The following is a 13,811-nucleotide window of genomic DNA, read 5'->3' as shown; positions in this document are numbered from 1 at the left end:
TTTATCACTCTCCACAAAGAGATTATAACGCGTGCATGCACACACACACACGCACGCACGCACACACACACGCACAAACAACTAAAAAGATAACATGTCCAGTTTTGTTCTCTAGCCAACAGTGAGCAATGCTACCATGTGGTTTCACAATAAAGTCTATGAACAATTAATGGAGAACGCTGCCCTGTAGGAAAGAGGAGTTTCAAATAGCAAGCCTTCAGTTAGTACAGAAAGTAGCTGGAAGAGTACCTCACTGATGGCAGTAACTTCAACAGTTACACATCAGCTGGCTGATGCCACTGTAGAAATGGCAATATTAGAATTATCTTGTAAAGATGGTTCTCTGCCTGTATGTATATGATCATGCACATATCTGTGCTTGTATCCCATGCATAACATAATGTTATTGAAAGATTAAAATGTTTTAATTTTATGTGTTTGTCTCCATTCCTAAGAGTGCACCACATACGTATCTAATACCTGCAGAGGCCTGAAGGCACCAGATCCCCCAGAACAGGAATTACAGATGATTGTGATGTGTGTGCTGGGAAACAAACTCTAGTCCTCTAAAAGAACAATCTCTTCAGCCTTGAGTGGAACAAAAATGATACATGATCTCACTGTATAGTCCTGGCTGGTCTGTAACCTACAATGTAGTCTAGTTTCTCCCGATGAGATCCATCTGTATTTGCCTCCCTGATGCTGGAATTAAGGGAGAATTCTGCTATGTCTGGACTATATGAAAATATTTTAAATTAATATAAATTAATATGCAAGTTCCATTTTCAACATGAAAAATAATATTGTACTTTTAATTTTCTAAAGAAGTTATCTCTCTCTTTCTCTCTCTGTCTCTCTGTCTCTCTCTCTGTCTTTCTGTCTCTCTCTCTCTGTGTCTCTGTGTGTGTGTGTAAACTACTTTCCCAGTGATCAGTAGTATGATTTCAGGTCATTTTTAATAATTTCTAAACCATACACTGAATCTTAACATTTGTTCCTTCATCACCTGCCTTAAATACAGTGCTGGGCTCTTCACCAACTTTCCAGTGAACATTCAGTGCAGAGACGGAATGACAATGAGAGAGTGCTTCTATACCCCAGGCTCTTCCAAAGATCTAGTGCCAGGATGCCTCCAACAATACTGGGATCTGTACCTTGTACATGACCCTAGCAAAGGAATGGTAGGGGCAGGAAGACAACCCCAATACGTCTTCCACATCCTGCTCTGAACATGGCACAGCCCAGAAGCCTGCCTGTATTTATACCAATGCTCAGTCTCTACTGGGATTTCACCTTTGGACATCCCCCCTTCTCCTGGTGTGTAAAAGAAGTCTCCAAGTTTGTGCCCTTATATTCTTATATTTGGGTTTGTGTTCAGAGAAAATAGATTTATGGGTGTGTTAGATGATAAAGATTTGTGCCTGTGTGTGTGTGTGTGTGTGCACGCGCGCGCGCAAAAAGGTTGTATGTATACATCAGCAGTCTACCACACATAACAACTTTCCTATTGTAGTTAGCATTTGCTGTTAGAGAAAAGAGTGGTTTCATCTGAGTTTCTTAGAAACCTAAGCATTACATACACTCCTAAAAGTAGGGGAATGTGAATTAGAGATAATGAAGTTTTGATGCAACTCTTGGTATGTTGCTTTTTTAATCACAAGCAGAGGTTTTTTGAGCAGTTAGTATGGATAGGTGAACAGCGAGGTATGAGTGGAAGGGTGAAGTAAGCCTTGCTACCTTTTAGGACCCAATCTTGTTCTACAGACTTAGAGTCCACATGCCCTGCTAACTCCATGTTCTAGGCTCTTGTTAAACTGCTTGCTTGTTTTCCCCTGCAAATACTAACCAGAATGTGGCTTTTCTGTGTTCTTTGTCTTTAAATATTCCCTATAATATGGACTCAGTGCTGCTCTGTGAGAGAAGTGTTTCTTTCCAGGCAGTAGCAAGCCAGTTTAATACAGACTCTCAATTTGAACTTCAGTTGTGTGAAGTCATCTCTGGGCTTTTACTTCATAACATAATGATACAACATAACTGTTTTGTTAAGTTAACTGGTTCCACAGTGAGGGATGTGGTAACAGTAAGAACCCATCAATCCTCTTCTCATGTCTAGGTTTTTAGAAGGAATGCCTCAAAAGCTATGGCTTTCAGGCAGGGACTGGCAATGGAGCAAGTGGCCTTCACTCCTGTAGCAGATTATGCTGCCTCTGACTGAGGCCTTGGCAAGGTACTTCAGTATCTTCATGAGATGTAACTGGTTCCAAGAGCAATCTTTACAAAAGTAAACGACAGATTTTTGATTTAGGCTCAGAAACTGTCTACTCTGTGGACAAAGGCAGTGACTGTTACCTGCTCAGGCTCAAAGAAAATAGCCTCAACCTAGACAAAAGGATTCTATAATGAAAAAAGAATTATACTATTTCCAATTCGTGGTCTGCCAAAGTGAGTTGGGCTCTAAAATATTGTGCTGGCTAATCTTGCTTGTCAATTTGACTAAATCTTGAATTAACTAAACCTGCTAGGCAGAACGGTGAAGATTTTTTCTTGATTGGCTAATTTGAAGTTGGAAGACCCACCTTAAATCTGGGTCATACCTCTGGTGACAACCTATATAAAGGACATGGAAGAATAAACCTCTTGTTATTTGCCTTCTTGCCCTCAATCTACCTGACATGCTCACTCCTTCACTGGCACAGAGTCTATTTCTTTGGGATTCTGGATTCTGAAGAATAATTAGCAGCATGGAGTAAACACCAATTAGATTGTTGGGCTTTCCATCAAGAGGTAGCTATCATTAGAATAATTAGACCATGGCCTGTAACAACTCTAATAAATACAATATATACTTTTTATCAGTTCTGTTTATATAAAAAAAAACCCTGACTATTAAAAATATAGGGCACCCAAATCCCAAGGGGGAGAGAGCTGGACTCTCACAGTCTCAGACAATTCTGAGACCTCAGGGGAGACTTCCACTTCTGCTCACTTTCCTGACCCAAGAGGAACCCTCTTAGTGCTCTCTGTGCCCTCTGGGCAGAGGGACCTAGGAGCAGTAGGGGCAGGACACTTCAGGTTTCTGTATGCACTGAGAGCTGAAAGCCAGTTGCCAGGAGCACCTACAAACCTGAGAGCAGAGGTAAGACCATCTCTTCTGCACCAAGCAACCTGCCTGGAGGCCTCAGGTCAAACAAACCCAGGAGCAGCTCTCTGCTCCCAGATCTGACTGAAAGAAAAGAGGTCAACAGGAGTGCTGACACACAGGCCTACAGGAGAATCAAGCCACTGGCAGAGATAGCAAACAAACTAATACCAGAGACAGCCTGATGGCTAGAGGCAAGCACAGGACCAAAAACAATAGAAGCCAAGAGTACTTGGCATCATCAGAACCCAGTTCTCCCACGAAAGCAAATACTGGATATCCAAACATACCAGAAAAGCAAAATTTGGATTTAAAATCACATCTCATCCCTTAAAGGAATACAGGACAACACAGGTAAACAAATAGAAGCCCTTGAAAAGGAAACACAAAAATCCCTCAGAGAATTGCAGGAAAACAAAATCAAACAGGTGAAGGAATTGAACAAAACCGTCCAGGATGTAAAAATGGAAATAGAAACAATAAAGCACAAAGAGAGAAAACCCTGGAGATAGAAAACCTAGGAAAGAGATCTAGAGTCATAGATGCATCACCCACAGAATACAAGAGATAGAAGAGAGACTCTCAGGGGCAGAAGATACCACAGAAGATACCTACACAACTGTCAAATCCAGGACACAATGAGAAGATCAAGCTTAAGGATAATAGGTATAGAAGAGAATGAAGACTCCCAACGTAAAGTACCAATAAATATCTTCAACAAAATTATAGAAGAAAACTTTCCTAATCTAAAGAAAGAGATACCCATAAGCATACAAAAAGCCTATAGAACTCCAAATACATTGGACCAGAAAAGAAATTCCTCCTGTCACATAGTAGTCAAAGCACCAAATACACAAAACAGGAAAGAATATCAAAAGCAGTAAGAGAAAGAGGTTAAGAAACATATAAAGGCAGACCTATTAGAATTATGCCAGACTTCTCACCAGAGACTATGAAAGCCAGAAGATCCTGGGCAGATGTCATTCAGACCCTAAGAGAGCACAAATGCCAGCTCAGGCTACTGTATCCAGCAAAACTCTTGATTGACATAGATGGAGAAACCAAGATATTCCAAGAGAAAAACAAATTATCACAATATCTTTCTACAATTCCAGTCTTACAAACAATAATAGATGGAAAACTCCAACACAAGGAAGGAAACTACACACTAGAAAAAGCAATAAAGTAATCTTGCACAAAACCAAAAGAAGATAACTACACAAACATAATTCGACTTCTAACAACAATAACAGGAAACAACAACACTATTCCTTAATATCTTACAACATCAATGGACTCAATTCCCTAATAAAAAGACATAGGCTAACAGACTGGATACAAAAAACAGCACAGCATTTTGCTGCAAAGATGAAACACACCTTAGAGACAAAGACAGATGCTACCTCAGAGTAAAAGGCTGGAAAACAACTTTCCAAGCAAATGGTCAGGAGAAACAAGCTGGAGTAGCCATTCTAATATCAAATAAAATCAACTTTCAACCAAAAGTTATCAAAAAAGATAAGAAAGGACACTTCATATTCATCAAAGGAAATATCCACCAAGATGAACTCTCAATCCTAAATATCTATGCTCCAAGGGCAAGGGCACCTACATTCATAAAAGAAACCTTACTAAAGCTCAAAGCACACGTTGTACCTCATACAATAATAGTAGGAGAGTTCAACATCCCACTCTCATCAATGTACAGATCATGGAAACAGAAACTAAAGATGGACACAGTGAAACTAATAGAAGTTATGGGGTTGGGAATTTGGCTCAGTGGTAGGCGCTTGCCCTATGCGCAAGGCCCTGGGTTCGGTCCCCAGCTCGAAAAAAAAAAAAAAAAAAAAAAAGTTATGAATCACATGGATTTAACAGATATATCTAGAACATTTCATACTACAACCAAAGGAATATTCCTACTTCTCAGCACTTCATGGTACCTTCCCCAAAATTGACCAAATAATCTGTCATAAAACAGGCCTCCACAATAACAAGGAGACCAAAATAATCCCATGCATCCTATTAGACCACCACGGACTAAGGCTGGTCTTCAATAGCAACAATAACTGTAGAAAGCTCACATACACATGGAAGTTGAATGATGCTGTATTCAATAATAACTTGGTCAAGGAAGAAATAAAGAAATTAAAGACTTTTTAAAATGTAATGAAAATGACACAACACACTCAAATTTATAGGACAGAATGTGTGGTTGTAAAAATATAAAAATAAAAAAAGTATTGTTGGTCTTTTACCCCACTAGGTCCGCACCGCGGTGCCCCAAGATATCGGCTAGATATCTTGGCAGAAACACATCCCAGCCGCACACTTTCCTACACTCAAACCCTCACATAAAAGAACACACAACACAATAATCTTAGATCCAATTGATAAGATATAATTGCCCACTTAAACATACAAAGCCCAGTACCATCTGTCCCTTAGGAACATTAATAACAACCTGTAAATACACAGAGCAGAATCTTAACATTGCCTGCCATATTGTCCTGCCATGGCTTCTCTACTTCTCCTATCTTCTGTCTCCTCCTTTCTCTTCCAGTCTCCTCCTCTTCCTTCAAACTTTTCTCCCGCCCATCCTTCCTTCTCCTCCAATGATAGGCCTCCTTCTATGCTGTACCTGACCCTCACCTGTACTTTACAAATTCAGTCAAGAGGTGGTTCTGGTGAAGTCACCTGAGTTCTGAGTACAAGACTAGGCAGCTGTCCATGGGGCAGTGGAATTAGCATCAAAATACAGATAACTTCAGGGCAAACCACAACCAGAATGAAAGTAGTGCTAAGAGGAAAACTCATAGCTCTCAGTGATTCCAAAAAGAAACAGGGGAGAGGTTGCATTAGCAGCTTGAAAGCACACCTAAAAATTCTAGAACAAAAGAAGCAAATACTCAGAAGAGGAGTCGAAGAAAGGAAATAATCAAACTCAGGGCTGAAATCAGTCAAATAGAAGCAATAAGGACTATAAAAAGAATCAACAAAACCAGGAGGTGGTTCTTTGAGAAAATCAATAACATAGATAAACCCTTAGCCAAACTAACCAAAGGACACAAAGAGTATATCCAAATTAACAAAATCAGAAATGAAAAGGGAGAAATAACTACAGAATCTAAAGAAATTACAAAAATCATCAGATCCTACTACAAAACTGATGTTCAACAGAACAGTAAAATATGGATGAAATGGACAATTTTCTATACAAATAACAGGTACCAAAGTTAAATCAGGATCAGATAAACCATCTAAACAAGTCCATAAGTCTCAAAGAAATAGAAGCCTTTATTAAAAGTCTCTGAACCAAAATGAGCTCAGGACCGGATGGTTTTATTGCAGAAATCTATTCTTCATAGAAGACCTCATACCACTATTGTCCAAACCATCCACAAAATAGAAACAGATGGAGCACTACCCAATTCCTTCTATGAAGCCACAATTACGCTTATACCTAAACCACACAAAGACCCAACAAAGAAAGAGAACTTCAGACCAATTTTCCTTATGAATATCGACACAAAAATACTCAATAAGATTCTCACAAGCTGAATCCAAAAACACAGCAAAACAATCATCTACCATGATCAAGTAGGCTTCATCCCAGGCATGCACGGATGGTTTAATATACAGAAATCCATCAACATGATCCACTATGTAAACAAACTCAAAGGAAAAAAAAACGATATGATCATCTCATTAGATGCTAAGAAAACATTTGACAAAATTCAGCACCCCTTCGTGATAAAAGTCTTGGAAAGATTAGGAATTCAAGGCCCATGCCTAAACATAGTAAAAGAAATATAAAAAAAAACCCAAACAAACAAAAAACAAAACGAAACAAACAAACAAACAAACAAACAAAAAAACAGTAACCAACATCAAACTAAATGGAGCAATCCCACTAAATTCAGGGACCAAACAAGGCTGCCCACTCTCTCCTTACTTATTCAGTATAGTTCTTGAAGTCTTAACTAAAGCAATCAGACAACAAAAGGCAGTCAAAGGGATACAAATTGGAAAGGAAGAAGTCAAAATATCACTATTGGCAAGTGACCACAAGTGTTCCACTAGAAAAATACTATACCTGATAAACAACTTCAGCAAAGTGGCTGGTTATAAAATTAATGCAAACAAATCAGTAGCCCTCCTTTACTCAAAGGATAAACAGGCTGAGAAAGTAATTAGGGGAATGATACCCTTCAAAATAGTCCCAAATAACATAAAATAACTCAGAGTGACTCTAACCAAGCAACTGAAATATCTGTATGACAAGAACTTCAAGTCTCTGAAGAAAGAAATTGAAGAATATCTCAGTAGATGGAAGGACCTCCCATGCTCATGGACTAGCATGATTAATACAGTAAAAATGGCCATTTTGCCAAAAGAAATCCCCATCAAAAATCTAAGTCAATTCTTCATAGAGTTAGAAAAAACAATTTGCAAATTCATTGGAATAGCAAAAAACCTAAGACAGTGAAAACTATCCTCAACCATAAAAGAACTTCTGGGGGAAATCATCGTCCCTAACTTCAAGCAGTGTTGCAGAGCAATAGTGATAAAAATTGTATGGTATTGGTACAGAGACAGGCAGGTAGATCAGTGGAATAGAATTAAAGAACCAGAAATGAACCCATACAGCTCTGGTCACTTGATCTTTAACAAAGGAGCTAAAATCATCCAGTGGGAAAAAGATAGCATATTCAACAAATGGTGCTGGTTCAACTGGAGTTCAACATGTAGAAGAACGAAAATTGATCCATTCTTATCACCCTGTACAAAGCTTAAATCCAAGTGGATCAAGAACCTCCACATCAAACCAGATACACTTAAACTAACAGAAGGAAAAATGAGGAAGAATCTCAGGGCACTAGGCACTGGGGAAAGTTTTCTGAACAAAACACCAATGGCTTATGCTCTAAGATCAGGAACCGACAAATGGACCTCATAAAACTTTAAAGCTTCTATAAGGCAAAGGACACTCTCATTAGAACGAAATGGCAACCAACAGATTGGGAAAAGATCTTTACCAATTCTATATCTGATAGAGGGCTAATATCCAAAATATATAAGGAACTCAAGAAGTTAGACTCCAGTGAGACAAATAACCCTATTAAAAAATGGAGTACAGAGAACAAAGAACTCTTAGTTAGGAATACTGAATGGACAGGAAGTACCTTAAGAAATGTTTAACATCCTTAGTCATCAGGGAAATGCAAATCAAAACAACTCTGAGATTCAACCTCACACCAGTCAGAATGGCTAAGATAAAATCTCAGATGACAACAGATGCTGGTGAGAATGTGGAGAAAGAGAACTACTCCTCCATTGTTGGTGGGATTGCAAACTGGTACAACCACTCTGTAAATCAGTCTGGAGGTTCCTTCGAATATTGGACATTCCACTTCCTGAGGACCCAGCTATATCTTTCCTGGGCATATACCCAAATGATGCTCTAACATACAAGAACACCTGCTCCACTATGTTCATAGCAGCCTTATTTATAATAGCCAGAAGCTGGAAAGAACCCTGATGCCCTTCAACAGAGGAATGGATACAGATAAGGTGGTACATCTATACAATGGATTACTACTCAGCTATCAAAAACAATGACTTCATGAAATTCATAGACAAGTGAATGGACCTAGAAAATATCATCCTGAATTAGGTAACCCAATCTCACACACACACACACACACACACACACACACACATTGTATGCACTCACTGAGAAGTGGATATTAGCCCATAATCTCGAAGTACCCAAGATAAAATCCACAGACCACATGAAGCTCAAGAAGGATGACCAAAGTGCATATGCTTCAGTCCTTCCTAAAGGGGGAACAAAGATATTCATAGGAGGGGATATGAAGACAAAATTTGGAGCAGAGCCTGAAGGAATGGCCATTCAGAGCCTGCCCCTCCTTGTTATTCAGTCTATTTATATACAGGCACCAAAACTAGATAATATTGATTAAGCCAAGAAATGCATGCTGACATGCAAACCACTGAACTGAGAATGGGGTCCCTGTTGGAGGAGTTAGAGAAAGAATTTGAGGAGCTGAAATTGCTTGCAACCTCGTAAGAACTACATTACCAACCAACCAGAGCTCCCAGGGAGTAAACCACTACCCAAAGAGTATACCCAGACAGACCCATGGCTCCAGGTGCATATGTAACAGGAAAAAATACAGACTTTTAATTTGTCACCTGTTATTTCCTGGTGTATGAATAAGCATAAAAAATCAATGATTTGGAATGGTTTGGCATTTATATTATTAATACCACGGCACATACTCTCCCTAAAGGCTACTGAATGTTGAATGTACATAAGGTCTGTATGCTTAGATTGTGGCTGCTTCTATGATTCTATACTCTAACATGTATGATCAAAGGCTGTGGAGGGATATTTGATCATATTGAACCCTGAGGTTTATACTGGATAACCCTGTCTCTAGTTGTGGTGGGACTTAGCCCTAGCACATAACTTTAATCCAAAATCTTTCTGTTTTTTGCAAACAAGATTGAATAAAGTCATCCAAAGTTTAAGAGGTATAGCAAGCAACCAGTTGAGAAAAAAATGAACATAATTTAGAAAAAAATACGATAGACAGTGAAAGGAAATTATGAGGATGAATCTAGAGATGTATACAAAGCAGAAAGGAGGGGCATTCAGATGCAAGGGTTTTTAAGACACTGTGCAGGAGATCTGGTCTTTTCCTTCTGGTACATTGATTGAAGAGGAAGGTCAGCTGAGTGCTTTCTCTGCCTCTCTGAGTTAGCAGGCTTTCACCCCAGCATCTGGCTCCTGATGCTTCATTTAGAAAAAAAAAAATTAAACTATTGGGACTTTGTTTAAAAGTCAACAAAATATAGCTACTATTTTACTATGCCAGTCAGTTAGGTTTATGGAAGGCAGCAAAGTCTGTTTCAGATGAGGCTGGGAAACTCAGCTCACGTCGCTGATTTGCACATCATAAAAGCAGAGCAGCACTGAAGACACAACCAAAACTACTCAAAGCAAAGATAAGGTTGTCCTACCCTCACTCCACCTCCACATACACACTGAGAACCCAACAAGGTATCGTGGTAATCATGGGGACAAGACAGGGCAATTGCTTACGTTTGTTATTATAAATGAATTTTAATATTTCCGTAGCATATTCTGAAGATGGTTTACAAATCAGATGAATTCTGCCCCATTTTATTCTAAATGAAAGCACCTTCCATTTTTACAAATCAGTACTTAGACATAAAACCTCACACAGAGAACGATTACAATAGCTTTCTGATGCTATGCCAAATTGCCTGAGGTGATAGAGACGATGGAAAGACAGTAAAACTTAATTCTAGCTTGTGATTACAGAAGGGCCTCTTTATAGTGACTCGGGGCATTGCTTTATTCCTGTGATAGCTGGTATAAACCAAGAACAAAATGGTGGGACAGAGCTATTCTTGTCGAGTATGAACAATAAAAAAGGAAGAAATTGGTTTCTCAATATCCTCTTCAAGGGCACATCCTCCCAGTGACTTAACTTGGAGACTTAATTCCTTTCACAATCTTCCAATGCTCAAAGCTTCTAACCATCCCCTATTAGTGCTAGCTCCAAAATTTCAGTATTTGGCCTTTGGAGAACATTTAAGATCCAAATCAGAACAGCAATAATTTCAAAATATAATTTAAAGAGCCTAAAGGGATCAATTCAGTGGTTAAGAGTGCATGTTGCTCTTGCAAAAGACCTGAGTTCAGTTCACAGCACCCATGTCAGGGGTCTCACAGTAGCCTGTAACTTTAACTCCAGGGCATCACATTGCTTCTTATATCCTCTACAGGCAATTGTGCTCACACACACTGTTTCAGGATATTTAATCACAGTGTGAGCTCCAAAACTGTGTTACATCCTGAAAAAAATAAAATAAAAAGAACAGCTCAGAGTTCTGTGTGCTTGTAAGGAGGCTGGCAAAACCTTCTCTGTAAGAACCAAGAACATGGCATTTAGCATCTTTTCCCCTCAGTGTTCCTATAACCCAATCGCTTCTGCACATGCCTTTCAAAATGGCATCTGATTTAGACTGGATAATCTAAAGGACAGTCATCATACATCAGTTCATGTATCTTAATGCCCATCATTATAGAAGACATAGGATGAGCTTTAATTTCACCAAATGATTGTAGATTATTTGTATTGGTGTGCCACTCATAAAAATTCCTAACAGCTGCAAACATGCATTTATTTATAACAAATTGTACTGTGAGTCAATTATAAAATATTGCAGCTGTTAAAACTCTTCAGAAGTATTATTTACCCTCTACCATATGTGTTACCTTTTGCTTGCTAGCTTTAAGAATCTTGCATTCATTTTCAATAATACAAACTTTGTAATTTTAGATATTTCTTGCTATTTAGAATTAATAAGAAAATAAATTTTTAGTGTGGGGTTTCTTCTTGGCAATACACATTTCTAGAGCACAGTTTGCAGAATGGAAGGGGAGATTTCAGTGTCAGAACTCCTGTGACTACATCTGTGGCTAACAAGAATACGATTTTCCTACTCTATGCTCACCGCATACTTCAGCTCACCCTATCTCCACCCATATATGAAGTTCATTTTTATATCCAAATTACTTTCAAAGATTGTCACTATAATTTTGTGTTCCTACAAGATTCATCTGTTTTCTTCCTGGTGACCTGCTGTGGAAAGAATGAAATTTTGAATAGATAAAGACTGTCTATATCATCTCTGGTTTTTCTATCATCCCTTTCTCTTCTTTAGTATAGAATTTCTCTTTTGGATGAATATTCATGCTATTTGGATCAGGAAAAAAATAGCTCATCCTATTCCCTGGTAACACACACATGCACACAAGGAACCAGAAGAACACGTAGTGAAGACTCAATATGCCAGAAGGGCCTTGGACAAATATCCTGCAGACTCTAAAAGACCACAGATGTCAGCCCAGACTTGTTTACCAATAAATCTTTCAATCACCATAGATAAAGAATCAAAATATACCATGACAGAGGTAACTTTAAACAATATCTATCCTCAATTCCAGGTCTCAAGAAGACACAAGACAGAAAAATTTATCCCTTGGAGATTAACTATATCCATGAAAACACAGGAAATAAATAATTTCATACTGGAAAAAAACAAAAGGAAAACTCTCTCTCTCTCTCTCTCTCTCTCTCTCTCTCTCTAACTGGTTTCAGCATGTAGACAACTGCAAATAGATCTACGCCCATCACTCAGCACAAAATTCAAGTGTTAAGTGCATCAAAGACCTCAACATAAAACCAAATACACTGAAACTGATAAAAGAGAAAGTGGAGAATAGTCTTAAACATATTGTCACAGGATACAACTTATTAAATCAAACACCAATTGCACAGGAACTAAGATTAAAAATTAATTAGTGGGGCCTCATGAAACTTTAAAGCTTCTGTAAGGCAAAGGACACTGTCAGTCAGAGAAAACAGCAGCTCACAGAGTGGAAAATGATTTCACTGACTCCACAATTAACACCAGGCTAATTTTCGAAATATCTAAAAAGCTCAAGAAACTAGACAACGACATAGCAAATAATCTAATGAAAAGCTAGAGTAGAGATGTAAACAGAGAATTCTCAACAGAGGAGTTCAAATATCCAGGAAACACTTTAAGAAATCTTCAGCACCATTAGCCATCAGGGAAATGTACATCAAAACATCTCTGAGATTCCATCTCCCACTTGTCAGGATGGCTAAGATCAATAACACCAGTGACAGCTTATGCTGGCAAAGATGTGGAGCAAGAGAAACACTCCTCCACTTCTGGTGGGAGTACAAATTTGTACAATTACTTTGAAAATCACTATGGTAGTATCTCAGAAAATTGGGAATTCATCTGCCTCGACTCAGCTATGTGACTCCTGAACATATATCTAAAGGATGTTCCGTCCTCCCTTAAGAAAAATTTGATCATCTATAATCATAACAGCTTTATTCATAGTAACCCAAAACTGGAAACAACTTAGATGTCCCTCAACTGAAGAATGTTTTTTTTTAATGTGGTACATGTACACAATAGAGAATTACTCAACTATGAGGAAAAAAAATGACGTCTTGAAATTTGTGGGCAGGTTCCTAGAAAAAAAATCATCCTGAGTGAGGTAACCCAGATCTAGAGAGGCAAACATATTTACTCACTTAAAAGTGGATATTAGTAAAAGATATCCAGTCTACAATCCACAGAACAAGAAAAGTTAGGTAACAAGGAGGGCTCAAGAAGGTTGAAGGAGAAATAAAATTGATATTGTGGGTGGGCACAGGAACTGGGGGGATCATTTGGAAGAAAAATGGAGAGAGTACTGAGAAAGAGAACTGGAATTAGGGGGCATTTTAGAGTCAAAGTAGAAGAAATGAAGTGGAAATTCTGTGGAATCTATTAGGGTGAACCTAGCTGAGATTCCTAGTAATGGAGGATATGGGGCCTCAGTTGACTATTTTCTGTAAGCAGTAAAGATTTACAATGGAGGGATTGGGACACTAACTTATCCAACAAAATCTTTGACATATAATTTGTCCTGCCTTCAAGATGCACTATATTAAAGGTGGCGGAGAAACTGTTGGAGTAGCCAATCAACAATTGGTCCAGCTTGAGCCCATTGCCCTGGGAGGTAGCC

Source organism: Rattus rattus, chromosome 1 (genome assembly GCF_011064425.1).
Source record: "Rattus rattus isolate New Zealand chromosome 1, Rrattus_CSIRO_v1, whole genome shotgun sequence".
Classification (NCBI taxonomy): Eukaryota; Metazoa; Chordata; class Mammalia; order Rodentia; family Muridae; genus Rattus; species Rattus rattus.
Note: the sequence above shows the minus strand (reverse complement) of the source record.